Source organism: Varroa jacobsoni, unplaced genomic scaffold (assembly GCF_002532875.2).
Source record: "Varroa jacobsoni isolate VJ856 unplaced genomic scaffold, vjacob_1.0 scaffold_1076, whole genome shotgun sequence".
NCBI classification, from domain to species: domain Eukaryota; kingdom Metazoa; phylum Arthropoda; class Arachnida; order Mesostigmata; family Varroidae; genus Varroa; species Varroa jacobsoni.
The window spans coordinates 74,758-84,911 of NW_019213978.1; positions in this window are offsets into that span (position 1 = coordinate 74,758).

Genomic DNA, 10,154 nt, shown 5'->3' on the forward strand with positions numbered 1-10,154 from the left:
GCACATGATCGCTCCGAATTATCGACAATCTATACAACGTGCTCGACTAAGCGTGAACAAAACAAATTACCGCTAAGGTAAAGCTAAGAAAACCCCGACTTCGGTAAATGAGACGAATCATATTGGGTCGCTTCCGATTTTTCGTACAAATGATTGCGTACATGTAGAAAGGAACAGTCGAAAAACACCACGTGATCTGATTTGCCCCACTGCAAAACCTTGCGCCGAAACGTACCACTGTGCAGAAAATATCCATTCTATAAGGGTAAACACAACCAACTGACTATACGACCTCAGGCGTGATGCTGCGAGGTTTCAACTCAGGTAGCTTCAACGTCGCCAGCCATAGATATAGGCTCCATACAGAGAAGTAGGCTCTCACAACGACTATTGTAAGTGATGAAAATTTGCGTTGTATTATCTATTGAAATGTACACATGTCCAGTTTACATTTACGATTGTACCTCATGATAGATTTTGTTGAAATAGACTATTTCAAATTAGAAATACACTAACATGTAGTAGACCGCATTTCATCAAAGTGCGTTCATACTTCGAACTAATCATCTGAATTTGAAAAAGTGTGTATATTAATTAGTAGCGAACTAATTTCAGATAAAGATCACGGGTGGAAGTTCGCTGCACTGTACTAGTTCCTCACTCCAACTCGAAAGCTGAGTTATGATAGCGATTTTGAAGGTAGAAGACAACTTCGCTTCCACAACAGCTGGGCGCCACCTATGTCACGCCTGATTCACGCCCGCAATTCTAGCCCTGGAGTGCCGGAGTCAGCGATCGGACAGAGCTTTCTGCACCGATTAAACGCTTCGATTCGGCCTCTGGAAGCATCGACGCGGGATTTGTGGAGTCGCTGTTACTGCCCGGCTCGATCTGCTAGAAATTGAGAAACCAGCTGGACTCCAGTGCTCCAGCTTGGCCGGCGACGGTCTGTTGACCTACCGACGACACTAGACGCGTTGCCACTAATAGAAGAAATCCATTAGACCCTAACGGATCATTGAAATTAGTGTAAATGTTAGCATCTGTATCTGGCAGTCGCGTTGTTTGAACCTTCCTGGAAGCGGCGCTGCTGAATGGGTCGGTCTCTATTTGTACAAGCTTTGAGCGCGTTCTGTCGCTGCCGAGAACACGTGTGGCTGCCCGCTTCCGAAACTTCGTTGATTATTGATTCCTTGTGTAGTAGTAAGTTGATGGGCTTTTTGTGCTGAAGCAATATTCCGGACTATGCTGGCTGCCGCATTACTTAACGCTAACGATGACAGTATCGGCTCTGTTCTATGGAGGCTTTCACTAGAAAGCTTTCTTCCATCGTCGCTGCTGACTTCGTCGCAGTAGGCTTCGCCGTACCGAAACCGAAGAACAGTTTGGGTGACAGGGTATGGCTACTGCTACCTACTGCCGTTGACTTGAACACTGCCCAGTCCCGAAGGTATGTTCAACGGTGACAGCTGGCGTGTCGACATTCATAGGGATCTCCAAGGAGTGGATAGGTTGGCAGTCCATGAGAGCCGCAGTTGCCAGACCGCTGCTAAGCGATTCAGGCGTAGTTTTAGGTTTCACGCGAGTTGGGCAGCATTAAGGCAGTAAATGCATTCTCAGGTAGAGGTGGGTATGGTGAGGAGGTCGGCTGTCTTGCCGACATAACTGCCCAGTCGGAGTTCTAGTTGCATGCGGACTGCGTTCGCGTTCGTTGTGGGTTCGCTGGAGACTGCGTATTTACAAACATGACCGGAGGTGGATTAACGGGTAAGTGACTATGGGGCGAGCTGGCCGACTCAGATTAGAATCTAAGGAACGGTGAATCATTACGGTGTATTGGCGTTTATTAGGTTGCCTGCAAGGATAGTGGTTCCAATATGACTGATGAGGTTGATCTTGGTTCTCTCTGTGTATTGATATCTCGGTGTAGATGAACTCATCCGCATTGCCCCTACACAGCGGTATGCCGGATTGCATAAAGTCACAAATGACATCCTCTTCGAGAAGCATCTATTGATCTTTTGCCCGCTGCTCCGTCAATGCCACCAAGCTTCATCCACTGGAACTCGCAGGGATAACTGTGCCCGTCATTCGATTATGGGTCGTTTGTTGGGTCGTAGCTCGAGTTGTTGCTAGCATTGTTTGTGAATTGTATTCTCACAGCGTTTGCCGAAGTATAGACGAGCGTGGAGGTTATTAAAAACAGTTACAGCGCTTCCATATGTCACGATGTAGATAGCTGAGTACTAATGTTATATTTGAATGAAAAAGATTCGCTTCTGTGTGCCGCTAAGCCATCTAATTCTTCTCTTGAAAACAACAACATTTTTTGCCGAGGAGTCGTCTATTCTGTAGTCCAATAGGAGCTCATAACGATTTACAAAGTACGAACTATCTTCTGAGGTATCTTCATAACTAGCCTATATATCGAAACAATATGGGGCTATGTGGGCCTAAGGTAAAGCGATGTGGAGAACTAATTTGATTTCGTACAAAGATATCAAGTCACCAATGAAACCTTGGGCCAGATGGATATCCTTTGAGAAAATGTTATTTTTATGCAGTGTCACGCGGATTAACTGAAATATCACGACTCGCTGAGCGTAAGATAGCCATGGCGGTTTTCTGATCGGTGTCAAGCTATACTGTATGGTCCAAATATGGCACAGGTTGAATTTTGTTGGGAAAGTTGCGGTAAGTCGTGCGTATCGCGAAAGCGAAGCTGACAGCGCTCAATCGTCTGTGTAACTAACACGGTTCTTCATTATCTTAGTTCCATGGTTAATCAGGATTTATAATGATGCTTATCGAAACGTAATACATTTACAGACGTATGGTAACTAGATCATCTGAATAGGTTATGGCGACACAGAAGCTAAAATGAAAATTTTCAAGTTACTTTGGCCTTCTTCGATATATCCCATTAAACTGAATTGAACTGTAGCCTACAACTCTCTGCCAAATAGCTATGATAGCCTTCATATATAACTGGTATGCAATAAAAGCGTGCAGAATGCAGTGACTTCCATATAATTTGCGTTTAAAGTTCGGAAACGATATAGCCATACGACAAACGAAACTGTAATAAAAAATAAATGAATTGTTATTTTTTGTTTTTTTGCAGTTTATTAAAAGTTTAATGTAAAACATTCAAATGTGTTACCTACCTGTGCCCTACCTTGAAGAGGTCGGTCGCAAAAAATCCAGTAAGTTGAACTGCGATACCAGCGTATCAATAACGAAACTAGAAAAGTTTGCCGATGTCCCAATTCAGCGTTCCTCAATGTCAAAAGTAGATTGGCCCAACCTGCGCCATGCCCATTGCTTAACTATCCCCCACAGCCAACGTATTTGGGTATGTTCTTCTGGGGCTGATGTATACGCGACTAGATGGACTGTGAGCTTACCGTCGTACTACGCGTTACCAAATCGGCCATCGGAACCATAACTTCGTCGATGATAGCTGCAATCTTTCCTATCTAGATTACGAGGTAGTATAAATAGCGTAATCAGGGTATGAACCTTATAACATCTCCTAATACTAGGGAAGTATCTATAAAGAAAGTCTTCAAGCTAATTGGTTTTTTCTACGATTGATACCTTCCGCCTCAAGGAGTTCTAGTTCAATTTATAATGCCAAAGCACCACACTGACTGAAAGGCACAGACGTTACCGATGTCACTGATGCTGTTTGACTCGAGTCTATCGACAACATCATTTACGTGAGCTGTAGAGCCTCTATCGCGGGCTACGGATGACCTGATGTCCTGTCGAGGCTTGCAGACTTTCGCCATTCGCTAGGTAGTCTTGGCCTATGTATGGCTCGGGCCTGTCGGCACAAAAACGAATTAAACCGTCAATAAGGATGCGTTCGAACTGTTCATGATAGACGGTTACGGTCGAGCTACCCATACAACAGCCAAAGCAAGCTGTGGCGTAGAGATCAGTGGCTGCTTTCGAAGGGTCGATAAGAGTAACCGCATTTGCTAAAACATCGAATCAATCAGGGATGAAGGACGACTGTACACAAAATAAAACGATGAAAACATCAGTCGCGACTAGCCAGTAGTAACGACTGAAATTAGAATGCCATTATGAATAGACATTCACAATCCTTGAGCTATTTGTATTCAAATACACACCACACGAATCGTTTTTGGCGGGTTAGTCAGATACTCGCGATGTATAAACTAATCTTGCACACCAACGGCGTGGCTGGGGCCGAATTTGCTCGTTCATCAGTAAGTACCACCATACGACGTTGCTAGCAAGCGTAGCATCATTCGCAAAAGCCCCAGTGGTGCAACTGGCTACACGAGATGTTGTTATTGTTGCTGTCATTGTTAAGCCTGTCCTTGCTGCTGTTGGTTTACTAAGACTATTGTTATGGAAGAATCAACTACTGCTGCTGCAATTGCTTTAGCAGTAACGGCCGACTAACTTAACGCTGGCGGAAGCGCTATGGGCTTTTGAGGTCCAGCTGACAAACTGAGACATTCAGAGAACCCCTCTATCGGCGTGTAAATACAACGATGAAGGTTCGGAGTATAGATCGGCAGTCATGACAGTTACATGAATGGGTATTAAGTGTCTGATATTAATATTGCGGTAAAGGGGTATCCGATACACGAAATGGGTCTGGGAGAATAGGAGTGAGTAAACGTTCCTCTCTGGTACATCGAATGTCGCAGTTTGCGATGCTGTTCCATTGGAGAGGTATCCAACATTTATTGTTAACTTTAAAATCTCGACACAGCCAACTTTCAGTTCAATAAATGCAGTTTTTCATACGATGATACCAATAGCAAGATACGCACTAATGATTACTTTTTGTAAAAAGGTTTCATACGTGACTTGCCATTGAAATAGTAATCACAAACCTATTACCGTACTCTCACAGTTTACTGGTATACGGCTCAACTATCGCTGAAATCACAGTAACTTTACTTACTGTAAATCAGATTTGTGTGGCTTTTTTCATTAACAGGATGTTCCATCAATGCACGCACACCTATATATGCAATAACGAAATAGGACGTTGTGACCTATATACATACAGTGTTAATTTTAGTGCAGAAACCTGTCTCGGTATCCATTCAATGAAAAATAGAAATACAAAACACTTACAAACGCCCGCCCTCTGCAATGTCACTTAGCGGGAAGCAGAAGGCAGTTGGCCCTTTGTTTAGTATGAGAACAGCTTGCGTATATGTTTAGTATTAACTTGTCATACTCTAAGGACAGGAATTACATAGAAAAATTGAGTTGTACTTTCAGTTTACTTTTGTTACCCTTAACGCCGGAAACGAAGTTTGCGTTTCCGCGCCTTCCGTTATATACCTGTTGAGGCGTTTCTTCGAAAATACTTCGAATCTATGCAAGTCCTGATGTCATATTAATCGTTAATATAAACCGCAAATGACTGTTCGCATAAGATGTTTCTAGCTTAATTTCAGTCGTTGTATGCAACACCGTACGCAATTAGGATACAATCCAGATGTACCGATATTTGTGATACAATTGCGATGCAGTTTTCATGTCATAAAATAAGGATTGGCGACGTGTTTCTGGTTTGTTTCTAAGCAAACCTGCGTCCATCGTCAAATGACGCAAACAAACCCACAATTTGTTGTTTTCCGAATCCTCAATAACTTCCCCTGGCAAATAGCGAGATGTTGCTGATACGATGGTTATACGATAAAGGCGAAACTCAACGTCACTCTTCAACCTGCACACTGTCTAATGTAGCGTCGTCAGTGGACGCCAGCGCTCTGGCAACCGACGCGATCCTCGCAGCTGCCACGAACCGTACAAAGAAGGACATTGAATGCTAGTATCGCCCCACAAATATAACATAACGTATATACAAAATGTTTTTGTCTCTCGTTTTATTATGCCTATATATATATATATATATATATATATATATAATTGGTACTGCACTCACAGCCAGATCTTCTGGCACTCTGGCGTTCATCGATTCGATTCGATCGCAGTGACCCGTTAACGGAAGTAGCGCGATGTACTAAAGTGGGGTGCTTAAGACGAGGTAGGTATCGCCATCTGAATGATTGTATAGGATAAATTCAAATATTGGCTGACACGTTTCCGGATGCCGCAAATTTCAATATCTCTGGATCTCATAGAGATCGCCTTTATGGACGAATGACAAGTCCGCAACTCAGGAAGATGCTATTTCATTAGCTGAATCTAGTGTATATATATATATATATATATATATGATAACTAAAGTTCTACGAACAATTTATCTAACCCAAGCTATGCGTTATTATAATGTACGTCGAAGCGTATGCTTTTGCGCTATTTTATGTTTCCACTATGGGACAACTATACATAACTTTTTCCTTGGTGACCCGAGTTTTTCTATCTGACGATGCTGGATTTTGGGACGACAACTGGATGAAGTGGATACCCCAACATCAGCCAAAGAGCAAAGCTGTCGTATCGCGATCTATGTGGTGATTTTCAAACCTCGATAAGTGAGGGTCGTATGCTTGTAAATTGTACTCTAAATCGGGCCAGCCTCGGTTCAAATGGCTATACATTCAGCAGGTTTTTTTTACATTAATAACCTTGCTATGTCTTAGCCTATCTAAGTAGGTCCTGAGGGGTCGGCAAATTTCGTAGCTTGCGAGCATCGGCGTTCCGCACTCGTAACCCACACCAATATCATTGGTGCTGGTTAGCGGAACATTCAGAATCTGTTATTGCTGTTTTTCGGAGTGCTCAGACCCAATGCAGTGTTTTCATTTTTTTACCACAACGGCCTAACATGAGTCTATGTCTTGAATAGTTGCTATGAGCCATATGCGAGCGGTAGATGTACAACAAATTTCCAATAACGACAATAACAACTTGTGTGACAAGTAAGTAGGAGAGACGATACCTCTCGTGACGTGTATTTTCTAATCGGTATCTTTTACTACCAACCCGTGTGGATCGCCGCAGTAAGCCCGTCGTAAGTGATGCCCCAATCGTCGAATAGGCATGGGTCTATGTCAACGAAATTCAGCATAAGTTTCTTCTAAATAATTCATTGATTGATACTACGTGTATTAAATCTAATCCATTCAGGCTCTTATTGACCTAATGCTGAGGTGATTTGTCGCCCTACGGTTGTATCGTTCAGAAGTGAAAACACGGAATTTTGGGTTATACGAAAAATGTACGTTTTCGTTAAGTGGACTATTTATTTTCGATATTCTCTATCAACAAAAATGACCGCAGCCTTGCGAAAACAGCTAGCTCTTGTGATAACTGCGCTGCCTGTTAGGGACGGTCAGTGAGACGTCTCGAAACTCTTCGCAACACCCCGCTGTTTACCAAATGAATTCAAGCTTCGATTATAATTCAGCCACTCTCGACGTAAAAAATAAACCGTACAAATGGCTACTACTGCTACTTATTTTCAAACGACTTGGTTACGGACCCTGTGTTAGTTTGTTACCCAGAATCATCCCCCCAGAGACAATGCAACATCGAGGTACTGTCACATTTTGTAATCGCAGCGTCTTCACCACATAATGGAGGCACTTGTTTGGAGCGCCGGCGTCATCCTCGCGGGTGGTTTGAATCCGGAAGAGTTTGAATGCAATGAACGAGGGGTCCTGACTGGCTTTGATACAGACTGGTGTGTTGACTTTAGCCTAGGCACAGGAAACGCTATTGAACTGTCCAAAAGTGAAGTGGCAGCTTTTATGGATTCGGAACTCAAACCGAGGCTTGCTTGAGGTGTACTGATGACTCTATGAAAAATTTGTATGTAAATGTGACGAATATTATTGCTTCTAATAACTGAGGTTTCATTGTCATACTAAAATGCGTCAGGTTTTGTTATACGCTGCCGTCATATGGGTATCTGCTCTAATATACGTTTCAAACTCAGAATCATTTGAAACGTGGTAGTTTTATACGATTATTGTTGTTGTCGCTGCTACTATCATTGTTATCGTTTGCATTGTTTCCACCGTAGCCGTGGCGATCAATAGTCGCGCCATCAGTCAATGGTAAATCAGGCTCATCCAAGTATCCTCTGAACAGTTAAGCTGTTTCGAACGCATAGCTTAATTAGGAACGTTCTTGTGTGCTGATGTCGATTGCCTTAAGTCCTTAATACCTAGATTTCCTTTAGAACGGATACCTTTTTCATGGTGTCGTCTCCCCTCCGAGCAGCGACCTAGTACGAGGACGTTGTTGAAGTTACTCATCTCCAACTTCTGTATCCATATTCTTCATGTTTGTTCTTAGCGTCCACAGTTGCTTGATTCTCAATTTTATATGGCATCCCTGATATTACAGCAGTTGCTGAAGATGCTATTAAAGGTTCGTATACATATATATAATGTCCATGTGAGATCTAGCGAATATTATTTTGGAAGTTGCATATTATTGTAAGGGTCACGCAATTTAATAATCCTATAAACCGCTAACATCTTTTAAATGCAGTTGTCGTTTTTCTCAAGAAGCTTGCCCTGAAGATTAGCCGAAATTCATCGTTATGCTGTTGGCCTCACTTCATCTTTGTGTTTGTTAGAGAATGCGCGGTCATCGAACCTATTCGGCACACTACAGGCCATACAATCCGAAGCTGAACTCTTGCTCCCACAGACGGTTAGCCCCGACAAAAAACCTCCGATCAGATCTTCAATAATTGCAGGTGCCTACAATATGCTTTGGAGCATATACTGTGCAAATAGAATGTTACAATAGAATGTAACGCTAATACCAGATATAAGATAAACCACCCTTGTATAGTATACCAGATACTCAAAATGGCCTTAAAGCTACAACCAACTGTTGACTGACGCATTGACTAAATTGATTCTCCACTTGCCATGTCCCTAATATTGAAAGCTTGCTCAACTTCGTGTTTACGATGCGCCCACGTCTATGACAAAACACACCTGATTGGTCATCGGCCTTCCTTTTTTATGAAAAAGTTTTACAACGAGTGGCACACTTGCCTCGACTTTGGAGCTTATAGGCGTACAGAATTCACTTCACTTTGCAATGAAGCAGCACAAACCTGCCTGCTTCTTCAAGGAAAAATAGGCCGCAACGTGTCCTCGAACATCCATTCGCCTTTCCAGTGAGAGTTTCCTAAGGCCTCCAAGAGTTGTTCACAGCGGCTATTTTGAGCCTTGACGAATTATACCCAAAAATTTTGTCATCTTTGAGAATCAGCCAGCGTATTCCGACGCGTTGTTAGACTGAGTCTATATAGTCAAAGGTTTCGAATAGAAAATAGTTAGAGATCTTTTCCTTCGGCAGTATCCCAAAAGTCCCAGCCATGGTACCTACTGCAATGCCATTATACGAAGCACGGTTCTCCGGTCGGCTTTCCTTTCATGGCTTAACGCCTAAACCCGTAATGTTAATAATGCGTCAAGAATGTGCCAGCAAGCGATGACAGCGTCATCACTTCAGTGCTTCAATAGTCACGTTAGGCCTGTGGGGGAAGATCGAGGTAGGCATGGATGTGCGCAGTTTTGCGAAATCATGCAGGTCAACCCAGATATGCACCCGGCTGCATTTCATTGCCATTGAGTAACAACGACAATAACGCTGCTACGTGATTATCTTCACTGACTCTCCTCGCTAGATTTTCAAAGAGCCATTTTCATTTTGAATTTTATACTACCCGAGCCATAACAGATTTAACGCCGAAAAGCAAACACGTTCTTTAAAGGTAACAAGGCAATCAAGGCAATTTATGCCTTTTACGCTCGGGCGTCCGAGAATAAATAACTATATAGAAAAATCGCTGCTCTCAAAGCATCGAATAGCTTTCTAATATAGACGATTTAGTTCTCTAGGTGCAATTCGTTTGGGGTACTATAAGCGTATATTCGCCTATTCTAAGTATTAACACCAAACACAGGATATTGGATCTTGGCCAGAAGAGAACTTCTAATTGTTGGGGTAAGCTTGCTGCCGAGGCCTAAAATATTTCTCCTAGTAACTCTAAAAGAAAATTTCAAGATAACTTCTAAAGAAGAGATAAAATTACTAGATCCTTCCAGATTGCCTGGCAGCCAATCAGTAAGGCGAGTTGTGCAGTTTTCGCAGGTGGACTTGTCGTGGAAGTTTGCTAAAACAAAGATTTTGTGCTGGCCGCACAAGGATCGAATATA